Consider the following 23,848-nt stretch of genomic DNA (forward strand, 5'->3'; position numbering starts at 1 on the left):
CCCCGGGTTGATTTAACTAAGGGACCGACCAAGTCCATGGCAATTCTCTCAAATAGCACCTCAATAATGGGCAATGGCACAAGGAGGTTCCAGAAATGAGATGTGGGGGCAGTTAACTGACATGCCGGGTGTTATGAGTGGCGGAAGGCACTAAAAAAAATAAATAAAGTGCCTTCGCCACTCGGGGTCCACCGTGCGGCAGATGGCAAAACCGCTGCTAAGGGAAGCAGTGCACTACAGCGGTAGTGTGCACAGGGTTCTAAATCACCCAAGAGCAAAAGAGGCAGTCTCTGTTATGGGACACAGAGCTGCACAGGAAAATAATAAAGAAAAGGTAACGCTGAGCCTGTTAAACACACAGGGGCACAGCGGCACACGTAAGGTAGCTGAACACAGGAGTAGTTAAAGTGGCACTACAACCAAACGGACTTACCGTAAATGAGCGTGTGCACGGCGTCGCAACTGCGAACGCCACAGAAGTCTGCAACCGCAATAACGCAAGCGCGATGCAGGACGCTTTGCTGCTGAGATGGCTTGAAGCTTGAGCGCGCTGGCGCTAGCGCTGCTACTGGCTGACCCAATCACTCACACACTCGTAATAACCGAGGGAAGGGGTTTCATAATAAGTCATCCACCAGACCAAGCATCCATCAACAAACATACAGCAGCAAGTATCAGAAAATACTAGCGCATGGCATAACGGCCATGTGCACTTTTTATAGTGACCGGGACCTTCCGGAAATCTCCAGAGACCTCAGCTGAACCAATGGAATCAGGAGCAGGACCTGAGCACCTGACTCCTGAACTCCAATGGGAGCTCATTCCAGGAGCATGCTCACAAGCTGGCAGAAAGGACTTAGCCTCTGGAGATGAATGTGAGGATCTGGATCTCTGCATTAGTATGGCAGGACACAGATTCCTAACATTACCCCCCCTCCTGAGGCCCCCTCCTCCACGAGCCCTGGTAGGAGTTACAGTAACCCGAGACACCTGGAAGGCATCAGAGGAACCGAGGTCACCAGGTTTCAAGAGGGACACTTGGGAGATAGTAGGAGCGGGAGTGACAGAGGCACGCTGCCGCGTGTCGGCAGTTGTCACCACCCTCTGTCTAGGAGGGTTAGGCTGAGCACACAAGGTGCAAGCCTAAATATATCTTTTTATGTCCCGAGCTCTATGTTGCCACTAATACGCACTAGCCAACAGTTTTGAGACCTGCATATAGCCCCGATGGTGGTGTGTGTTAGGTGCATGCGCCCAGGCGAGCACCTGAGCCCTAAGATGAGGAGGAACAAAGGTCTCGATAACTGGTTCAGACTCCAACCTTTGCGGGGAGACAGCTTCCGGAGAAACCGCACAGACATGATGACAACCGCAGATGGATTCCTGGTCGGAGTCTGAATTAAGGTTGGTACGAGATATCTCCATGGGTTCAGGAGGTAGAACCTCTGGCTCCGCCAGCTCAAGGGGTTCAAAAAATTTGGGAGCTGAAACGGATTTGCGCTTGGAGTGCGCCCGCTCCATACCGCGCTCCGAAAAACGGAGGTCAATTCGTGAGGAGACGGAGATTAGCTCCTCTAAGCTGGTGGGGATCTCTCTAGTAGAGAGAGCATCCTTCACATGCTCCACTAGACCTCGCCAAAAAACGGGGATAAGGGCCTTGTCGGACCATTCCAACTCGGACGCCAGTGTCCGAAAACGGACGGAATACTGGCTAACCGAGAGTGACCCCTGAGTAAGGGCGAGTAGCTGCAGGGACGTATCATGCGTGACCCGAGGACCGAGAAAAACTTGCCTGATGGCAGTCAGCAAGTTAGCCGCGGACCGAATCTCGGGGTCACCACGCTTCCACAGAGGCGTAGCCCATTCCAGCACCTTGCCCGACAGTAGGGAGATGACAAAAGCCACCTTAGCCCGCTCCGTAGGGAATTGCACAGCCAGCAGCTCTAGGTGTATCGAGCACTGACTGATAAAACCCTGCAGGAGGCGCCATCCCCAGCATATTTATCGGGCAACGGGAGGCGGGTAACTGTCGGCGCAAGGGCGGACATGGACATACGCCCTACCGCGTCCGTAAGTGCCTGGACGGCAGCATCTGTGGCCTGCGCAGCTGCGAGAGACCTCTCAAGGGAGGCCAAGCGAGCCTCGAGCTGACGCACAAGCTGTAACAGCTGCTGCTGATCCGCCATCTCTAGCCAGACCCTGGCGCTAGTATTATGTTATGAGTGGCGGAAGGCACTAAAAAAAATAAATAATTAAAGTGCCTTCGCCACTCGGGGTCCACCGTGCGGCAGATGGCAAAACCGCTGCTGAGGGAGGCAGTGCACTACAGCGGTAGTGTGCACAGGGTTCTAAATCACCCAAGAGCAAAAGAGGCAGTCTCTGTTATGGGACACAGAGCTGCACAGGAAAATAATAAAGAAAAGGTAACGCTGAGCCTGTTAAACGCACAGGGGCACAGCGGCACACGTACGGTAGCCGAACACAGGAGTAGTTAAAGTGGCACTACAACCAAACGGACTTACCGTAAATGAGCGTGTGCACGGCGTCGCAACTGCGAACACCACAGAAGTCTGCAACCGCAATAACGCAAGCGCGATGCAGGACGCTTTGCTGCTGAGATGGCTTGAAGCTTGAGCGCACTGGCGCTAGCGCTGCTACTGGCTGACCCAATCACTCACACACTCGTAATAACCGCGGGAAGGGGTTTCATAATAAGTCTTCCACCAGACCAAGCATCCATCAACAAACATACAGCAGCAAGTATCAGAAAATACTAGCGCATGGCATAACGGCCATGTGCACTTTTTATAGTGACCGGGACCTTCCGGAAATCTCCAGAGACCTCAGCTGAACCAATGGAATCAGGAGCAGGACCTGAGCACCTGACTCCTGAACTCCAATGGGAGCTCATTCCAGGAGCATGCTCACAAGCTGGCAGAAAGGACTTAGCCTCTGGAGATGAATGTGAGGATCTGGATCTCTGCATTAGTATGGCAGGACACAGATTCCTAACATTACCCCCCCTCCTAAGGCCCCCTCCTCCACGAGCCCTGGTAGGAGTTACAGTAACCCGAGACACCTGGAAGGCATCAGAGGAACCGAGGTCACCAGGTTTCAAGAGGGACACTTGGGAGATAGTAGGAGCGGGAGTGACAGAGGCACGCTGCCGCGTGTCGGCAGTTGTCACCACCCTCTGTCTAGGAGGGTTAGGCTGAGCACACAAGGTGCAAGCCTGAATATATCTTTTTATGTCCCGAGCTCTATGGGGCCACCAATACGCACCAGCCAACAGTTTTGAGACCCGCATATAGCCCCGATGGTGGTGCGTGTTAGGTGCATGCGCCCAGGCGAGCACCTGAGCCCTAAGATGAGGAGGAACAAAGGTCTCGATAACTGGTTCAGACTCCAACCTTTGCGGGGAGACAGCTTCCGGAGAAACCGCACAGACATGATGACAACCGCAGATGGATTCCTGGTCGGAGTCTGAATTAAGGTTGGTACGAGATATCTCCATGGGTTCAGGAGGTAGAACCTCTGGCTCCGCCAGCTCAAGGGGTTCAAAAAATTTGGGAGCTGAAACGGATTTGCGCTTGGAGTGCGCCCGCTCCATACCGCGCTCCGAAAAACGGAGGTCAATTCGTGAGGAGACGGAGATTAGCTCCTCTAAGCTGGTGGGGATCTCTCTAGTAGAGAGATCATCCTTCACATGCTCCACTAGACCTCGCCAAAAAACGGGGATAAGGGCCTTGTCGGACCATTCCAACTCGGACGCCAGTGTCCGAAAACGGACGGCATACTGGCTAACCGAGAGTGACCCCTGAGTAAGGGCGAGTAGCTGCAGGGACGTATCATGCGTGACCCGAGGACCGAGAAAAACTTGCCTGATGGCAGTCAGCAAGTTAGCCGCGGACCGAATCTCGGGGTCACCACGCTTCCACAGAGGCGTAGCCCATTCCAGCACCTTGCCCGACAGTAGGGAGATGACAAAAGCCACCTTAGCCCGCTCCGTAGGGAATTGCACAGCCAGCAGCTCTAGGTGTATTGAGCACTGACTGATAAAACCCCTGCAGGAGGCGCCATCCCCAGCATATTTATCGGGCAACGGGAGGCGGGTAACTGTCGGCGCAAGGGCGGACATGGACATACGCCCTACCGCGTCCGTAAGTGCCTGGACGGCAGCATCTGTGGCCTGCGCAGCTGCGAGAGACCTCTCAAGGGAGGCCAAGCGAGCCTCGAGCTGACGCACAAGCTGTAACAGCTGCTGCTGATCCGCCATCTCTAGCCAGACCCTGGCGCTAGTATTATGTTATGAGTGGCGGAAGGCACTAAAAAAAATAAATAATTAAAGTGCCTTCGCCACTCGGGGTCCACCGTGCGGCAGATGGCAAAACCGCTGCTGAGGGAGGCAGTGCACTACAGCGGTAGTGTGCACAGGGTTCTAAATCACCCAAGAGCAAAAGAGGCAGTCTCTGTTATGGGACACAGAGCTGCACAGGAAAATAATAAAGAAAAGGTAACGCTGAGCCTGTTAAACGCACAGGGGCACAGCGGCACACGTACGGTAGCCGAACACAGGAGTAGTTAAAGTGGCACTACAACCAAACGGACTTACCGTAAATGAGCGTGTGCACGGCGTCGCAACTGCGAACGCCACAGAAGTCTGCAACCGCAATAACGCAAGCGCGATGCAGGACGCTTTGCTGCTGAGATGGCTTGAAGCTTGAGCGCGCTGGCGCTAGCGCTGCTACTGGCTGACCCAATCACTCACACACTCGTAATAACCGAGGGAAGGGGTTTCATAATAAGTCATCCACCAGACCAAGCATCCATCAACAAACATACAGCAGCAAGTATCAGAAAATACTAGCGCATGGCATAACGGCCATGCGCACTTTTTATAGTGACCGGGACCTTCCGGAAATCTCCAGAGACCTCAGCTGAAACAATGGAATCAGGAGCAGGACCTGAGCACCTGACTCCTGAACTCCAATGGGAGCTCATTCCAGGAGCATGCTCACAAGCTGGCAGAAAGGACTTAGCCTCTGGAGATGAATGTGAGGATCTGGATCTCTGCATTAGTATGGCAGGACACAGATTCCTAACACCGGGCAGTACCTGCAATAGTTTACTATTTCCCGGTGACACCCAGGCCAATAGAACCTCTGTACAACCCGTTCCTGTGTTTTTTCCACCCCCAAGTGACCCCCCAAGATGTGTGAATGGGCCATGTCCAACACTTTCCGTCTATACGGGCCTGGTACTATTAACTGCTCTACCAACTACTCCCTTATTTTCATGACCCGGTATAACAACTCCCCACTCATCATGAAATAGGGAAACCTTGTGTCCGCTTCTGGCTCTTGTGCAACCCCATTAATGACAGTGACATTGTTGAAGGTTTCTCTCAGTGTTGGGTTCCTATGTTGGGCAGTCCCAAAATTCTCACTGGCCACCCCTAACTCTGGAATGTCACATACAGGAGACCCGTCCTCCTTCTCCCCCACAAGGACACATAAAGGAAACCCGTTTGCCTCTGGTGGTGGCGGTACCCTATTAGGGTTCATTGGTTCCCTGCTCTTGCTAGCAATCTCAGAACCCTTACTCCACAGCTCCCAAAACAGAGAGAAATCCCGGCCTATAATTATAGGATGCAACAAGTCACGAATGACGCCAACTTCATGGGACTCGGTGCCATGCGCCGTTTCAATGTTCACCCTGGCCATAGGGTAGTCCTTTGCATCGCCATGTATGCACCGAATGCCGACCTTTTTACCCGGGAGTAGGTTGAGAGGAAAAGTGGCCCTTACAAGGGTCACCAAGCTCTCCGAGTCCAGCAGCGCCATTACTGCTCTACCGTTCATCTTCATGGGACATGGTTGAGGCCACTCGTTAGGTGGAGAGTTCAAACTGCAGGCTGGGTATGCATAGAACGAACTACGGCATCCCATGCTGCAGTCCATCTGCTCGGTGGTCTGGGGACAAAGGGCAGCTATATGTCCTGGCCCATGGCATCTCCAACAAATAATATCACCCATGGGGACCTTGGGCACCGCCTCCCCTGCCCCTTTTGACCTTGGACGCCCCACCCCTTTTTGGGACTCCGCCCCCTGCTGAACCACCAATATGGAATGGGCTGCTTCCCCATGGAGCCTTCCATCCCCTGGTATCTCTCGACCAGTCCAACCAGTTCATGGGCATTCTGGGGATCCCCCTGGGCAACCCAAGACTGTAGGGGTCTCGGCAGGGAATGCACAAACCGATCCATCACAACTCGCTCTACCATCTGCGCAGGCATAGAAGACTCGGGCTGCAGCCATTTCTGGACCAGGTGCAACAGGTCGAACATTTGGGAGCGAGGCGGTTTGTCCTGGTGATAAACCCAGTGGTGAACTCACTGTGCCCTGACTGTCATTGTCACCACCAAACGTGCGAGAATCTCGGCTTTTAGTTTGGGATACTCCTTGGCATCTTGCAAAGTCAAATCATAGTATGCCTTCTGGGGCCAGTACCTCTGCCCACTGCTCTGGCTGAAGTTTTTCCCTCTCAGCCACCCTCTCAAACACTGTCAGGAAGGCCTCAACATCATCCTCCGGGGTCATTTTTTGTAATGCACATCTTACCACCTTCCTGACGTGGGTGTCATCAGCCAGACCTGGGGTTGGGGCACTCGTACTGCCCTCCTGGATGGCGGTTGCCAGAAGCTGCATCTGCTGCCATTGCTCCTGCTGGCTCTGCTGGAACTGCTGCTGTTGCTCCTGGTGGCTCTACTGGATCTGCTGTAACAACAGCCTGTTGGTCTCTTGTTGCTGTGCCTGGGATTGGACCAGGTGTTTCAGCAGGTCCTCCATTATTCCAGGTAGTGCTTGCTGCCTCGCTGAAAACTTGACCCAGGACATGCAGCAACTGTCTCAAGTCTCCACTGGGAACGCTGCCCGCATGTCTAGCACCAATTGTAGGGATTCAACTCTCTCTGGTGAAGCGGGAGACAATCAGGAGGCAGGTTCCTTTAAAGTTCATGGGGTTTATTGCATCATAAACCCATAAAGCAGCACATAACAAAAGAGATAGCCTCTAGCTTAGGCAAAAAGAGAACACAAATGTCCATTACTTCAGACTCAGTCCTGGAGCCTCAGCACACACGGGAGGCTGAGGCTGTGTGCCCATGTAAGCGTTTTTTTCGCGTTTTTAAGCATTTTTACCGGCAAAAACGCTTAAAAGATGGCTTAAAAGAAGCATCGCATTCATTTTAATGCATTCTGCACTTTTTGTGTATATTGATGCATTTTTTTCCGCCAAAAAAATGCATCGCGGTAAAAAACGCAGCATGCTCATTAATTTTGTGGAAAAGTCAGCGTTTTTAGCTATTTTCTATGAGACTGGGGACTTGCGGAAAAAAGCGCATAAAAAATGTACGATTTTTGCGCAAAAACGCTCTGAAAAGAAAAAAACACGTGTTTTCTGGGAAGGAGTCCGGTTTTCATGCAGAAATTTTCTGCATATGTGGTCACATAGCCTTAGTTCTCCCCACATACAGCCCTGTGTTTCAGGAGCAGTCCACGTTATAAGGGTATAGCCACACCCACGAACCAAGCAGCTGACAGGTCACGTGATTGTGACCTCACCACAGGTCATTGAAAAATCTATGTTTAAGTGTAATTAGTTATATGACGGCTCATAAACCAAAAAACTAATTAAAAGATACTTTATTTATCAATTGTTAAAAATCATTCACTTAGAAAAAGCAGGCAGCTAAATGCTGATCATGTGAAAAAAATATATATATAATACCTCGGCGCAAGTTAGGGGATAGGTAATCTATAGTTCTGTGTAGGACCCTATGCAGGGGCGGACACAGACTGTAGTGGGCCCCTGTGCAAGAAATTTTTCGCCCCCCCCTACTAGCAGCAGATTCGGCAGACTTCCGCACCTCTGCCGCCTAACGGGCGAAGTCCCTTTCATTTTCTATCGGGCTTGTGGCCGGCCGTGGCAAGTGCAGTTGGACTAGATCCGCGTTACATGGTGCCACTAAAATATACAGCGGATATGCTGCGTTTTTTAGAGCGGGAAAATCTACACCATGTCAATTTTTGCTGTGGATTTTCCCACCATAAATGTACTGTATATCTAATATTGAGGCTATGCAGGGATGGATATAATATCTGTAGGGTGCTGCTGGGCTGTATTTATTATTTGCCAGTTGCAGCCTCCAAATAACATATGAAGCCCACTAGCCCAGCATTGCCTCTAGTTGTTAATATATACAGCCCAGCACAGCCTCCAAATAAAATATGGTATACAGCCGAGCATAGCCTTCAGTTAATATATACAGCCCAGCACAGCCTTCAGGTAATATATACAGCCCACCACAGCCTCCAGGTGATATATACAGCCCAGCACAGCCTCCAGTAAATATATATATAGCCCAGCACAGACTCCAGTTAATATATTCAGTACAGCAACAGCCTTCAGGTTATATCTACAGCGCCCAGCACAGACTCCAGGAAATATATAATACAGCCCAGCAAAGCCTCCAGTTAATATATACAGTTCAGCATAGTAGCTTTAAGGTAATAGATACAGTCCAGCATAGCCTTCAGGTAATATATTCAGCCCACTACAGCCTCCAGGTGATATATACAGGCCAGCATAGCCTCCACTCCAGGTAATATATACAGTTCAGCATAGCTTTAAGGTAATAGATACAGTCCAGCATAGCCTTCAGGTAATATATACAGCCCAGCATAGCCTCTATATAATATATATAGCTCAAGACAGCCTCCAGGTAATATATATAGGCACACCAGTTTCCCTTTGCTTCATAATGCTCTCCCCCAAATGCAGTCTACTTTTGGCATAGTGCTTCTCGCCCTATGTGGCACCCCCAGTTTATGCTGCCTCTCCCCATGTGGCCCCCCCAGTTTATGCTGCTTCTCCCCCTATGTGGGCCACCTGATTCAGGTTTCTTCTCCCCCCATGAGCCACCCCATTCATGAGCAGCCAAGCATCTCTCCCAGGGGCCCAACATTCATGAGCAGCCAAGCATCTCCCCCAGGGCCCCCCCATTCATGAGCATCCATGCTTCTCCCCAGGGGCCCCCCTATTCATGAGCAGCCAAGGCCATGCTTCTCCCCAGGCCAGGCCCCCCCCATTCATGAGCAGCCATGCTTCTCCCCAGGGGCCCCCATTCATGAGCAGCCAAGGCCATGCTTCTCCCCAGGCCAGGGCCCTCCCTATTCATGAGCAGCCAGGCCAAGCTTCTCCCCAGGCCAGGGGCCCCCCATTCATGATCAGCCAGGCCATCATGCTTCAGTTCTCCCCCAGGACGGAGTCCCCCAAAATCATGCCTGCCATGCTTCAGTTTTCTCTCCCACCCAAGGAGCCCCCCAAAATCATGCCTGCCTCCTCGGTCCCAGTCCCTCAGTCCTGCTCAGCTCCGGTACTCTTACCTTGTGCAGGCAGACAGGGCAGGCCAGAGTCCAGACCAAGAGGATCCATTCCACACTGTGTCCACTCCACTCTCCAGTCACAGTGTCTGCACTCCGCACATTCCTCCTGACTGAGCTGCTGCTATGGGCAGGGGCACGGCCACACAGACTCAGACAGACACGTGATGTCACACACTGACCTGCGGCTGAACTGCAGCCACCGTCTGGCCGGCACAACAGGGCAGGCAGTGTGAGTGACAGTCAGACAGTCTGTCTACCCTCCTCTCCTCCCCCACGACACTGACGCTGCTGGCTGATCTCTGATGATCTCTCACCTCAGCCCTCAGGGCTGGCTCCTCTGCACTGGGCCACGCTGGCACGCAGCCTCAGGAGGAGTCAGACCCCTCCCTTGCCTCCTGCAGGGGGGCTGCTCTCCTCTCCTCCTTGCTGGCTCTGCGGCGCTCCCATTCCACAAGTCCACATGGCTAATTTGCATGAATAATTAGCCATGCAGTGCTCGAGGCTGGAGGGGCCCCCTCTCCCCCAGGGCCCCGTGCAATGAACTGGCTGCATGGACGGTAGGTCCACCCCTGACCCTATGTATCACCCCTACCTGACAGCGGAGGTTGGCACCCTCTTGGAACGCAAATGGCACCCCCGCTCCATGGCGGCAGACCCTTCTCACCTTGTTATATCCTAGTCTCAGGAAGACCAATGTAAAGGAACACAAAAAGCCTCACTGGTTTGGGTGTCTATTTCACTAAATGAAGCAGTCCAGATAAGGCACCCATCATCACAAACCACCAAAAATAAACAAATAGAGGAGGTACAACCAGTAACCGAGAAACAAAATTACTTAATTGGAAAATGAAACAGAGGTGGGGTCTAAAAATCCCTATTTGAGAGCGTCCCTACCTAACAGCGGAGCTTTTTCACCCTAAATTGTACTGGTGCCCCCGCTCCGCGTCGGCTGTCCCTTACTGACCCTTATGATACCAACCTAACTTCGAATGTAAACCTACTTTAAGAGGACAGGACAGGGCCTATAGGACAAAAAATGACAAGGGCACTGCAACTAAATAGACCCCCCAAAATCCAACAAGTAACCAAAACAAACACAGGGATAAAACAAATGGGGATTAATGGGTAAGATGGACATTATCAATAGTCACTGATACCCAAATAGTGACCCATTCATAGTATTGTAATAATAAATACAAATATTAACAACTTCAAAGATCACTTATTTGATTCTTAACATGTCCGCTCCCATATAAATCAACAGATATCACCAGAAATTATATTGCTTATTGCTCTCATATTGCACTATACCCAGAGGAAAAAAAGACCAGCCAATGTATTTAACAGATTAAGGAAAACTTATCTCAATGCTGATAAGATCATATCTCGCCTCGACGCGTTTCTCTCCCATAGTAGGCGTTCCTCAGGAGGCCCATGATACTGTTGGATGATCCCTCAGAGCATCAGATGTAGCGCCTGGTTGCAGGTGTCAATAGGAGTGTAGTTACTGGCGGCTATTTATAGTCACCCTGCAATGCAACCCAAATTGCAGGGTAAAGGGTCATATCATTATCACCTAACACATGTCTCCACAGTTAGTCCTGCGCCTGCTCTGTATTACAGACCCTAGAGGTATTTCAACTCGGCTTTTCCGTTTCCTGCTCCTAATCGCTGCTGGCTAGGGAAGCCACCTCTACTGCGCCTGCGTTAGTTTTTGAGTGCGCATTCCCCAGGCTGTAATGCGCATGCCCGAACCAGAGCAGGAAATCACCATACCAACGATGAACCGCGCATGTCCGGAGTGCATTGTGCCCGGACTAAAACCAGGCTGTAATGCGCATGCCTGAACCAGAGTAAGAAGACAACATCCCGAGATGTACCACGCATGTCCGGAGTACATTGCGCATAGCTGGGTCTAAGCCAGGGAGCACCCCTCCTGCGCCTGCAGTAACCATACAGTTGCGCGTTCACAAATTATACAGCGCATATCCGGTCCATCATTAAGGGTACTGTCATCCACTTAGGTATTATATCGGAGTAAAAAAATTTTTAAGACAATACCTCCTACCCTCTACCCTCATCGTTTCATACTACAGATGGACAAAACAAAAAGCCAAAGCAACCCAGGAGTTTATTAAAGCAAAGAAGTGGAATATTCTTGAATGGCCAAGTCAGTCACCTGAACTCAACCCAAATGAGCATGCATTTCACTTGTTAAAGACTAAACTTCAGACAGAAAGGCCCACAAACAAACAGCAACTGAAAACCACCGCAGTGAAGGCCTGGCAGAGCATCAAAAAGGAGGAAACACAGCGTCTTGTGATGTCCTTGAGTTCAAGACTTCAAACAGTTATTGCCAACAAAGGGTTTTCAACCAAGTACTAGAAATGAAAATTTTATTTACAATTATTTAATCTGTCCAATTACTTATGGTCCCTTTAAAAACAGGGTGGCACATGTTAAGGAGCTGAAACGCCTAAACCCTTCATCCAGTTTTAATGTGGATACCCTCAAATGAAAGCTGAAAGTCTGAACTTCAACTGCATCTGAATTGTTTTGTTTAAAACTCATTGTGTCTAGAACCAAAATTAGAAAAATGTTGTCTCTGTCCAAATATATATGGACCTAACTGTATGTGGGGCTGTGGGGCCATCATATTATATATATGTGGGGCTGTGGGGCTATCATATTATATATCTGTGGGGCCATCATATTATATACTGTATATGTGGGGCCATCATCTATATATATAAAATTAAATGTATGTGTGTGTATGTATGTGTGTATCACACTGTTTAAAAGAAGCTGAGCTGTGATTGGTTGCTATGAGCAACAGTTTTCCCACTCGACAACACCTCAGCAGACACTGACATGGTGGGAGAGATCTAGCATCCCTGGGAACATAAGCTCCCAGCCATTGTCTGCCCCCCAGAAAGGAGCAGAGAGCACATGGCAGAAATGAATCACCCCCTCCCGTGCCCATATACCTATCACACATCCTCCATCCCATAGGCACATCTTCCTTCTTAAAGGGATCTACGGTATGGAAGTTAGGGGAAATCCCTCAGTGCTCTTATACTGACCCCAGGCCTCTCTTAAAGGGATCATTGGTATGAAAGTTAGGGCAAATCCATCCAGCGCTTTGGTTTTGACCCCAGGCCTCTCTTAGGCTACTTTCACACATCAGGTTTTCGGCGTCAGGCGCGTTCCGGCGTCGTGCCGGAGCGCTGGATCCGGCAAATGTTTAGTAAAACCGGACGTGACGGATCCGGTTTTCTGCCGGATCCGTCTTGCGCTTGACAGCCAAAACCGGATCCGTCTCATCCGGTTCATCCGGTTTTCGATCCGTTTTTCGACGGATTACGCCGGATCCAGTTTTTAAAATCGCCCCTTGTGGCCTTCCGAAAGGGATTGGCTACTGAAAAACTATATATAGCGTGTTCCTACAGCCCTTCTTTGACAGGCTGTAAAGGAGAAAGTGCAGGTTGGAGAGAAGAGCAAGTTACTGGCGAAGATGGATGTTGTGATTGGAAATATTTTGAAGAATTTGGCGGATTTTACAGCGGAAGCGAATCGTTTGAGGGTGATTGTTGTGGAGAAGGAGAGAGCGAGACAGCAGCGCATCAGGCATCGTAGACAACGTTTGTGGATCCACCCCATCACAGCCAAGAGAATGACGCGTGGGGTCTATTCTACACTCTGCATGGACCTTAGACGAAACCCGGAGACATTTTTTGGATATGTTCGGATGAAAATGGAGAATTTTGATTACTTGGTGGAGCGCATTGCACACCTCATAAGAAAATCGGACACCTATTGCCACTTCTCTGTTTCACCCGCAGAGCGTCTGATGGTGACTTTAAGGTAAGCCACATTTATTGGATATGCTCGCATCTGAGCACACTTTCACTGCAATCTTGTTGGTGGTAGTTTGCAGCTCCAAGTGTTATAGTTGACTTTTGGTATGTAATGCTGTGATTTAAAACTAATTTATTGTTTTTTAATTCCCCACAGATTTCTTGCAACTGGAGAATCCCTTTCATCACTGCATTTCCAGTACAGACTCGGGATTTCCACCATATCTGGAATAGTGAAGTACACATGCCGTGCACTGTGGGACTCCTTAGCTGAAGAGTTTTTACCAGAGCCCACAACAGAGAGGTGGATTGAAATTTCAGAAAAGTTTGAACAGATATGTCAGTTTCCGAACTGCTTGGGCGCTGTGGACGGGAAACATATCCGCATTGTAAAGCCAGCCGGATCGGGATCGGAATATTTAAATTACAAGAAATATTTTTCAATTGTCCTCATGGCTATCGCTGACGCGGAATACAAATTTATTGCTGTTGATATTGGGGCCTATGGCCGCTCCAATGACTCTCAAGTTTTCAAACTGTCTGCCATGGGGCGTAAACTGTATGGAAACACCTTCCAGTTTCCACCCCCTAGACCGCTGCCGCAAACATCTGGTCCACCTATGCCATTTGTCTGTGTAGGGATGAAGCCTTCCAGCTGTCAGAACACCTTTTGAAACCGTACGGTAGCAGAGGATTGACAAGACCAAAACGCATTTTTAATTACCGCCTCACAAGAGCAAGAAGAATGGTTGAATGTACCTTTGGTATTCTGACAGCCAAATGGCGGGTCCTATTGACTGCGATCAACCTCAAGACAGAAACTGTGGACGAGGTGATCAAAGCTTGCGTGGTACTCCACAATTTTATCTGCAAGGAACCCATTTCCATTGAGGACACCTCTGAAGAAACCACCTTGCAAGATTACCATGACATTACCACTAGAAGTTCTGTGACGGTTTCAGTAATGAGGGACAATTTTGCACTGTACTTTATGTCACCTCAAGGCAGAGTACACTGGCAGGATGACAGAGTGTGAAAGATTTGTGCCCTTAACCAAACTTGTGTACCTTCTGTACCAACAGTATATACCTTTGCCAACCAAAGTTGGCTATCTTGTCATGGTCTTACTATTTTTACCTTTAGGCCACAGGTGTGTACCTGGTTGTGTTTTATGCAAAGTATTTCACCTTTTAACAAAAGTTGTGTACATTGTTAGGAAATCACCAACAATAAACACAACTTTTTAGGTGAAATACTTTGCTTCAAACACAACCAGGAACACAACTGTGGCAAAAAGCTAAAATTTACCCACAGTTATATACCTGGTTTTGAATACCTTTTTACCTTTGAAATACCCTGTATTTAACCTTTTTTTAAAAAATATTTCGCCGCAGAAAGAAATGACAGACAACCATTGTGAAACGATAATTTAACTTTTATTTAAAATATTTTTTTTTTTTGTAAAATGTTTTTAAAGTGCAAAAAACTTTTTTAATAAAGGTTTTAAACCCAATGGGCATTTTTATTAAAAAACACACATTACAATTCTGTGTACTGTGGGGTGGAAATACTGCTGGAGGGGCTGCGGGACACTTCGATACTGGGAGTGTGGAGAGAGGACTGGGATCGTGGTGGGGAAGGAACAGTTAGAGGTGAAAGTGTGGAAAAAGCTACAGAATGGGTGGACATGTGGGAGGCAGAAGAGGAGGTGGGCGGTGGAGTGGAGGGATGGGCAGGGACTGTAGGAGCAGATGATGTTGATAGAAAGTTGTATGGGGAAGGAGTTTGGTACGGGAAAGGAGTTTGGTACGGGGCAGGTTGCTGGAAGTGGGGAGATGTCTGGTACTGGGGAGGTTGCTGGTACTGGGGAGGTGGCTGGTATGTAATAGGAGGGGGAGGATGGAAAGTGGCTGGAGGGGGTGCAGGTGGAGGAACTACTGGGGTGGGAGGAGGAGGTTGGGAGGTAACGTGCTGGAGAGCACCGTGGCACGAATGCATTACATGCATCTGCTGGGTAGGAGATAGTGTTGCCATGCGCTCCACAACAGACCTGAAAAAGGTGTGGTTTGGTGAAGATCTTGCTTCTGAATGCATGGTTTGCAGAAGTGTCTTCACCTCCAGAATGCTGGAGTTGATCTGCTGAAAGCCTGCGGAGATTTGCTCTGACAAGACTTTTAGACAGTTCTGGAAAGATGCATTCAGATGCAAGAACTCTGGCGCATAAGTCTTTTCCTGACCCCTCTGCCGCTGCCGCCCAGTACCCGCAGGTGTACTAGAGGTGGCAGGGGCAGAAGGGTGGGGTAAAGGGAATGTGATCTCCTCACCAGCAGCTTCATGTAATGTAGGCGGCCACGATGCTCCTGTGCTAGTGGATGGGACAGATGGGTCGAATGTGTGGGAAGGCTGGGAAGGTGCAGATGTACCGGGGCGGTCGAAGTGTCCCTCGGTGCTGGTCTCCTCAGGGATCGCCTCAGGAGGGTCCAATCGTGCAGGCTCCCGAGTGCTGCTCACCGTGCTGTGGAATAAAGAGAAAAAAAAACAATTAAAATAGTGACATGGCATGGCCCTGGCTGAAAAAAAATTGTTACATCTAAACATTTTTTTTTCACATGTGGTGTGTAATATTTACCTTCTGGTGACCATTGTATCCCGGAGGAACGACAGGGCTCGTGCGTACTTGCTCCTGCGTCCTCCAGATCCACTCGGGGCCCGCATCTCTTTATTGAACTCCTTCTTGAAACGATCCCTCACAGACCGCCACCGCTTCACAATTCTGTCCCCTGAAACGAGAAAGGACAAAGTGGTTAGTATACAACATCAGTGTTTCCTAAACTCCAGTCCTCATGGTCCCCAGGGGTCATGTTTTCAGGATTTCCATAGTAAATAGAAATCCTGAACACATGATCCGTGGGGACCACGAGGACTGGAGTTCGGGAAACACTGGTTTACATCAAGAAACCGGTACTGTATATACTTACGCTCTTTAATCTGGGCCCGAGCATCGAGGTCCTCCCAGCGGTCCACAAGGAGCGAACAGATTTCCTCCCAGAGTCGTCGGGTAACGATCAGGTCAGCATGGCGGCGGTCAGCCATATTCCATAGCGGCTCCCTTTCTCTGACGAGATCGATGAGGTGGTCCACATCTATTCCTCCATCCTCACCGTCTGAGTCAGGAGCATGCTGTGAAGGCTGTTAAAGTAAAAGAGAAAAATAGCAAAATTAGTCACCACACTTAAGACATGAAATAAAAAGTGTACCAAAATTTCACTTAAATATTATACTTACACGCTGGTGACCGCCGCGTTGCTGTCGCCGACGACCCTGGGAGGCACTGCGAGGACCTCTTGGCCGAGCACCAGATTGGGAAGACAAGAGAAGAAAAGAAAAAAATTTATGTGTTTGGATGTTGGCATTTGTTTGCTGTGTGTGGTCTGCAGAACATTGTTTTCTATGTGTTGTGTGTAGTGTGATGTTGTGTTTCTGCGTTTGATGCAAAAAACTTACCAATTGTGAGCCCACTCCAGGTGTCTGTCCACCCCTTCCTTCTTCTTCTGGGAGCTACTCTTCAGCTTGTGATTCCTGTTTTGAAATAAAAGGCAATGAATAGACATATATTACAGAGATGATGGATTTTGGAAATAAAAACTTACCGTCAAACGCTGACGATGCGAGGGAGGGCTCCCAGAAGATGTGCTGTCCTCTTGCTGGCCAGACTCCATGGCTGTGGGTGGTGCTGTTGCTGCTGCCAGTGCTGCCAGTGCTGCCACTGCTGCTGCTGCATCTCTTGGGAGGCTGTTGAATAAAGAGAAACAAAGGGCCAATGAATATCTTGATATTCCATGGCCCTAGTTTTGAGGAATGGGGGATTTGATAATTAACTTCTCTCATCTGCTGCTGGACTCCCTTCCCGTTGTTCAGCATGCTGCTCCATTTGGGGTGGTGGTGGTGGTGCTGATGGTGCTGCAGTGGTCACCTGCCTTCTCCTGCGCCTGGTTGCTGTCTTGGGTGGCATGTTGGGTGTGGCTGAGGGTCCCACTGTCATGCTTTTATATATGTCTTGTGGGCAGAGCTACTGAGCATGCTCAGACCCAAAAAAACGGATCTGGCCACCGGATCCGGGTAACGCCGGATCGGGCACATTGCGGCGCTCATAGGCTTTCATTGTGTGAAAAAGCCTGACACGCCGGATCCGGCGTGTCCGGCTTTTTCGCCGGAGACAAAAAACGTTACAGTAGCCGTTTTTTCAGACGCCGGATGGCGACACATTGCCGGATCTGGCGAAAACCGGATGAAACGCATGGCCATCCGGCCCGATCCGGCGCTAATGCAAGTCAATGGGGGGGAAACCGGATCCGGCATTGCATTTCGCCGGATCCGGTTTTTGTCAAAAGTGCCGGATCGCGCCTGACGGCGAAAACCTGATGTGTGAAAGAGGCCTTAAAGGGATCCCCAGTATGGAATTAGGACCGTTCCACTCAGCGCTGTGGTTCTGACCCCAGGCCTCTCTTAAAGGGATCATTGGTATGGAAGTTAGGGCAATTCCACTAAGCGCTCTGGCTCTGACCCCTGGGTTTCTTAAAGGGATCCCCGGTATGGAAGTGAGGGCACATCCACTCTGCGCTTTGGTACTAACCCCAGGCCTCTCTTAAAGGGATCTCCGATATGGAAGTTAGGGCAAATAATCCCTCACCACTCTGATTCTGTCCCCAAGCTGCTATTAAAGGGATAATTGGTATGGACATTAGGGCAATTCCACTAAGCCCTCTGGCTCTGACCCCAGTGTTTCTTAAAGGGATCCCTGGTATGAAAGTCAGGGCAATTGCCTTCAAATGCTCTGGTACTGACCCCAGGCTCTCTTAAAGGGTTCCCCGGTATGGAAGCTAGGACTCTTCCACTCAGCGCTGTGGTTATGACCCCAGGATTTTATTAAAGGGATCATTGGTTTGCAAGTCAGGGCAAATCCACTCAGCGCTCTGGTTCCGACCTCAGTCTCTCTTAAAGGGATCATTGGTATGGAAGTTAGGGCAATTCATAGAATCATAGAATCATAGAATCGTAGAGTTGGAAGGGACCTCCTGGGCCATCTTGTCCAACCCCCTGCTCAAAGCAGGATTCGCTAAATCATCCCAGTCAGATGTCTGTCCAGCCTCTGTTTGAAGACTTCCATTGAAGGAGAACTCACCACTTCTCGTGGCAGCCTGTTCCACTCATTGATCACTCTAACTGTCAAAAAGTTTTTTCTAATATCTAATCTGTGTCTCCTCCCATTCAGTTTCATCCCATTGCTTCTAGTCTTTCCTTGTGCAAATGAGAATAAAGTTGATCCTTCTACAATGTGACAGCCCTTTAGATATTTGTAGACAGCTATTAAGTCTCCTCTCAGTCTTCTCTTTTGCAAACTAAACATTCCCAAATCCTGCAACCTTTCCTCATAAGACAGGGTTTGCAGACCGGTCACCATTCTGGTCGCTCTTTTCTGAACTTGCTCCAGTTTGTTGATGTCTTTTTTAAAATGTGGTGCCCAAAACTGGACACAATATTCCAGATGAGGTCTGACCAAAGAGGAGTAGAGGGAAATAATGACTTCACGTGATCTAGACTGTATGCTTCTGTTAATACATCCTAGAATTGCATTTGCCTTTTTTGCTGCTGCATCACACTGTTGACTCATATTCAGTCTGTGATCTATTAGTATACCCAAGTCTTTTTCACATGTGCTGTCACTTAGCCCTATTCCTCCCATTCTATATATGCTTTTTCCATTTTTATTGCCCAGATGTAGTACTTTGCATTTCTCCCTGTTAAAAACCATTCTGTTAGTTGCTGCCCACTTCTCCAGTTTATTTAAATCTTTTTGAATCCTCTCTCTCTCTTCTCTAGTATTAGATATCCCTCCTAGCTTTGTGTCATCAGCAAATTTAATCAGTTTACCCTCAATTCCTTCATCTAAATCGTTGATAAAGATGTTGAACAATACAGGGCCCAGGACAGAGCCCTGTGGTACCCCACTTGAGACATTCTTCCAACTGGATGTGCAGCCATTTACGACCACTCTTTGGGTCCGATCACTAAGCCAGTTATGAATCCACCTAACAGTTGCCTTGTCCATTCCATACTTAATCATTTTTTCAATAAGGATTGTATGAGAGACTTTGTCAAATGCTTTGCTGAAGTCAAGATATACTATATCTACAGCATTTCCTTGATCCACCCAATCAGTGATACCGTCATAGAAGGAAATTAAGTTAGTCTGACATGACTTATTAGTTACAAACCCATGCTGACTCTGTTTAATCACTTCATTCTTATCCAGGTATTGACATACATGTTGTTTAATAATTTGTTCAAAGATCTTTCCTGGTATAGAAGTCAGACTCACCGGCCTATAGTTACCTGGGTCCACCTTCTTCCCCTTTTTGAAGATAGGAACAACATTTGCTCTTCTCCAGTCTTCTGGCACTTCTCCTGTTCTCCAAGAATTTTCAAAGATTATAGAGAGGGGTTCAAAAATTTCTTCTGCTATCTCCTTCAGTACTCTGGGGTGTAATTCATCTGGACCTGGAGACTTGAATTCATTTAGGCTAGCTAAGTGTTTCCTCACACAGCATTAAAGAATGCTGTAGATAAGCCCCTGATGGCGGTGCCAGCAGCTGATAGTCGAAAAAATAGGTGACAGATTCCCTTTAATACTTTCTATGACACTAATTTTTGGGGGGAGGGAGTAATCATGTGTACATGTACTGTAATCATGTGTATGTTCTGCAGGACTGGTAGCTACCATTGTACAGTTCCTGTAAGGTGGGAATATTGCTCTTTTTAGTAGCATTTCTTTTATTTATTAACAGCTTAATGTGTTTGCAAATTTAAAGCTGAGAACACGGACGTGTGAATTCGGGGATCGAGATTAAAGAGAAGCCCAAGGTGAAATGATATATTTAATCACCTTAAGGGCACACTAAACAAAACACTATACTCACAATGGTTATTCATATATAATTTCAAAGGAGCTGTTCTGTATTCCTCCAGCTAGGGCGGTGGTCCCTTAATCTGACATCCTGTAGATTCTCTGGTAACAGAGGCAGATCCCCCTTTTTTAGTTCATAACTGTCCTTCAAGCCATCAACTACAGGTCAGGCGGAAGGTGAGATAAGATCAACTCTCTATGTTTGAGAATTTAATCTATCTACATAGTTTGTCCTTTACTCTTTGCAGATCAACAAGCTCCATGGACTTATACAATGTGTAATCAACATATTAGCAAACATCAATTGTTCAATGACCTTGTTTCACTGTCTTCCAAGGATAGCAACACAATAATAAATTCAAGAGTCAATGTTTAGGCTCCAATGAATAATGACCTTTGTCTCCTGGCCAACTGCAAATATACGTCTGACATAATTTAGATTATATGCTGTGTTGTCACATTTACTTACTTGCACTCATCCCTGACCCCATGAAGTCAGTGTGTGACTCTTTTCCTTTCTCTTTTGTCCATTTAAACCCTGTCTGTTGTACAGTTAACATACATGCCTGGCCTGAGGAAGACATCTGCTCGATTTTGAAACATGTAGCCATTATACTTTTAAGAAATTCTTCTGCCTGTCTGTCACACTCATTAGCACTTATATCACCACCTTTTTTAGTTTATTGTTTATACTATTTACATCAATAGAATGAGATGTTATGTCATTAAAGCAGATCTGTAAACTGAATACACTATCCTGTGAAGCTATGTAAAACCAGTATGTTATGTGACTGTACTTGATTAGGGAAAGGTGCCCTGCATCATCCCTAGGGCTGGGGCCCTAACATTCCCTGCTCTCAAAGGTACCTCTGATGGTAAGGAAGTTTGGGCCACGTGCCTTACTGTTCTTCTGTTATACGCTAATCTGCCCAATCCCCCTGCCCAGGAGGCCTGGGACAGAAATGCTAGTCCATAAACACATAAGAGAAACAGGAATGTCAAAAAGCAACTAACATACAAAACACTCACCAAAGGTAGAGAGGTATATAGAGAAGGGTATGAATGTACAAACCAAATGGAAATAGGATAACGATAAAAGCATACACCCAAAAACAGCAATACAACAATCTTCAGCAGCAAAAATTACCTCCAATTTTAGCACTGCAACTCCAGGAAATCAGGAAGTAAACTTTCACTGGCGAGCAAGAGAATTTCTGGCCAAATTTTATAGAGCGAGGAAATGAACAAGTCAGCTGTGAGATGGAGCTTCCAACCAGCATAGAAAGGGTCATTAACCTCTTCTGCACCAAAGGAAACAAAACAATTATTATGGGACACGAAACACACAGGCTAAATTACCTACGATTCACACTACGTAATAATTTTCTAACCCCAGATCTCCCAGGAGGACATGACACACTTGTGACATGAAAAAATAATTTTGAGAAATATGAACAACTACTAACAATGAAAGGATGAAAATCAGATAATGACCAGGAATAGTGTTATTCCCCATGTACACACTCAACAGCTTACTTTCAATAGTTACCTGGAAGCGCAGCTACACTCGTATATGAATGACCAACATGTCACATCCTGCAGAGCAAGGGCACACCACTACAAGAGTCCTGAACTTCTGAACAACAGCTGAATCTTGTACATTTATCAAAGTTGACTCAAAGTTGGCCAGTTTTTGCTCTTATATTATACGGGTTTTTTGTCCTTTTAAATATACCAGTATATTTAGTGCTAAATGTCATGGTCTTTTTCTACAGAGCCAAGATCACAAGATTATGCAGAGAAGCCTAATGACTCCCCTTCTGGATTATCCTGTGAGCCACGCCCACTTCGTAAACTAAATAAAAAGGCCAACAGGGAACCATATGCAAGGTTTACAGAAAACTGTAAAAGCAGACTACTTCAGGGGGTAGCAGGAATAGAATGATTTAAAAAACTGCCCACTTTGACATAGTGACAGGTCCTCTTTTAAAAAGGAACCTTTTTATTTTTTGCATAAATTAATAGTTTGCAGTAAAATACAAAAATGTTGACATACGCTATCGGAAAAATCTGCTTCTTTCCATTAGATTGAGCTTTCACTCTCAAGTCATGGGTAAAATCTTAGAGACTTTTACATTAACGACAACTGAAGGCAGTTGGTGCTCATAAAATTTGATGGAGGAAGCAGGAGAAAAAGCTAGAGGCAGTCACAAAATTGGCACTCTGCCAATCAGTCATATCGTCAGCAACATGGAAATTAGTAATGTTGGTGTTACTGAAGATTAAAATGAGCTTGCTATTATGGTACCAGATTTTGCAACAAATGTTCCTGGGGCCCATTTGATGTTTTGACATATGTACATTGGCTTTTGTCTAAGGGCATAAAAACAGTTTGTCACAACCTTACTAATATATTCGAAATTATATTACCAACCTGTTTTACATTTCACTGATTTGCACCAGGAATGCATAATGATTAAATTAGAGAACTAGCTAATGTGTTATTTTCATTAACCTGTCTAACATGCTCCTATGAGACTACCAATGATGCACAACTAATTACAAGGGTTAAACCTTAACTGACCTCCTATGTCCCTGATCGCAGCCTCTTTACTGCTGAAGCCAAGATGTTACAACACAGCCTGAATTTTGGCAGCCATCTACATCTGGCACCAGACCAAGAGATCACATGGTCCCTTAGTAATCAGCTAGAAAGACAGTGCTCCCCTACCACCATGTTACAGAGAAGATAACAGTCAGATAGCAGGCACAGATTCAGCGTTATATAACAAGGGCGACCGGGGTGGTAGACCTGACCGACTTCACCCACAAAACACAGTCCACAGACACCCCGGTCTCTTGTACATAAATCACTGGATGGACACAGCTTCCCCCACAAATTACCATATACTGTATACTCAAGTGTAAGCCGACCTGAGTATAAGCACCTAATTTTGCCACGGAAAACTGGGTAAGCTTATTGACTTGAGTATAAGCCGGGTATGCATTGTCCCCTCATCCCTGTCCTGGTATGTGTGTCTCCCCCTGTTGTATGCATGGCTCCTCCATCCTCCCCCTGTTGTATGCACAGCTCCTCCGTCCTCCCCCTGTTATATGCATGGCTCCTCTGTCCTCCTTTTATTGTTTTCACGGCTCCTCCGTCCTCCCCCTGCTGTTTGCAGGGCTCCTCTGTCCTCCCACTGTTGTATGCATGGCTCCACCATCCTCCTCATGATGTATGCACAGCTCCTCCATCCTCCACCTGTTGTATGCACGGCTCCTCCGTCCTCCACCTGTTGTATGCATGGCTACTCCATCCTCCACCTGTTGTATGCATGGCTACTCAGTCCTCCCCCTGTTGTATGCATGGCTCCTCCATCCTCCTCCTGTTGTATGCATGGCTCGGCTCAGCTCCTCCCGTCCTCCCCCATCATACTCACCTACTCCTGGTGCGGTCGCAGCAAGTCCTCCTTGCATCTCTCTGTTGTCCCAGCGAGACAGCTTCTTTCTGTGGTTAGCGGTCACATGGTACCGTTCATTAACCCCTTAAGCCCCAAGGGTGGTTTGCACGTTCATGACCG

At 47.8% G+C, this 23,848-nt stretch overlaps 1 long non-coding RNA gene across 1 annotated transcript in view; it reads right to left on the reverse strand.

Moving 5' to 3' along the window:
* LOC141100082 (uncharacterized) overlaps nt 1-21,558 on the reverse strand; it is a 248,453-nt gene extending 226,895 nt beyond the window's left edge. Inside the window, exon 1 of the long non-coding RNA XR_012234598.1 lies at nt 21,415-21,558. This is a non-coding gene — a long non-coding RNA (uncharacterized lncRNA). The remainder of the gene's footprint in view (nt 1-21,414) is intronic.
* Nucleotides 21,559-23,848: the final 2,290 nt, after the last annotated feature.

Source organism: Dendrobates tinctorius, unplaced genomic scaffold (genome assembly GCF_039654945.1).
Source record: "Dendrobates tinctorius isolate UK_male_01 unplaced genomic scaffold, ASM3965494v1 ptg000103l, whole genome shotgun sequence".
NCBI classification, from domain to species: domain Eukaryota; kingdom Metazoa; phylum Chordata; class Amphibia; order Anura; family Dendrobatidae; genus Dendrobates; species Dendrobates tinctorius.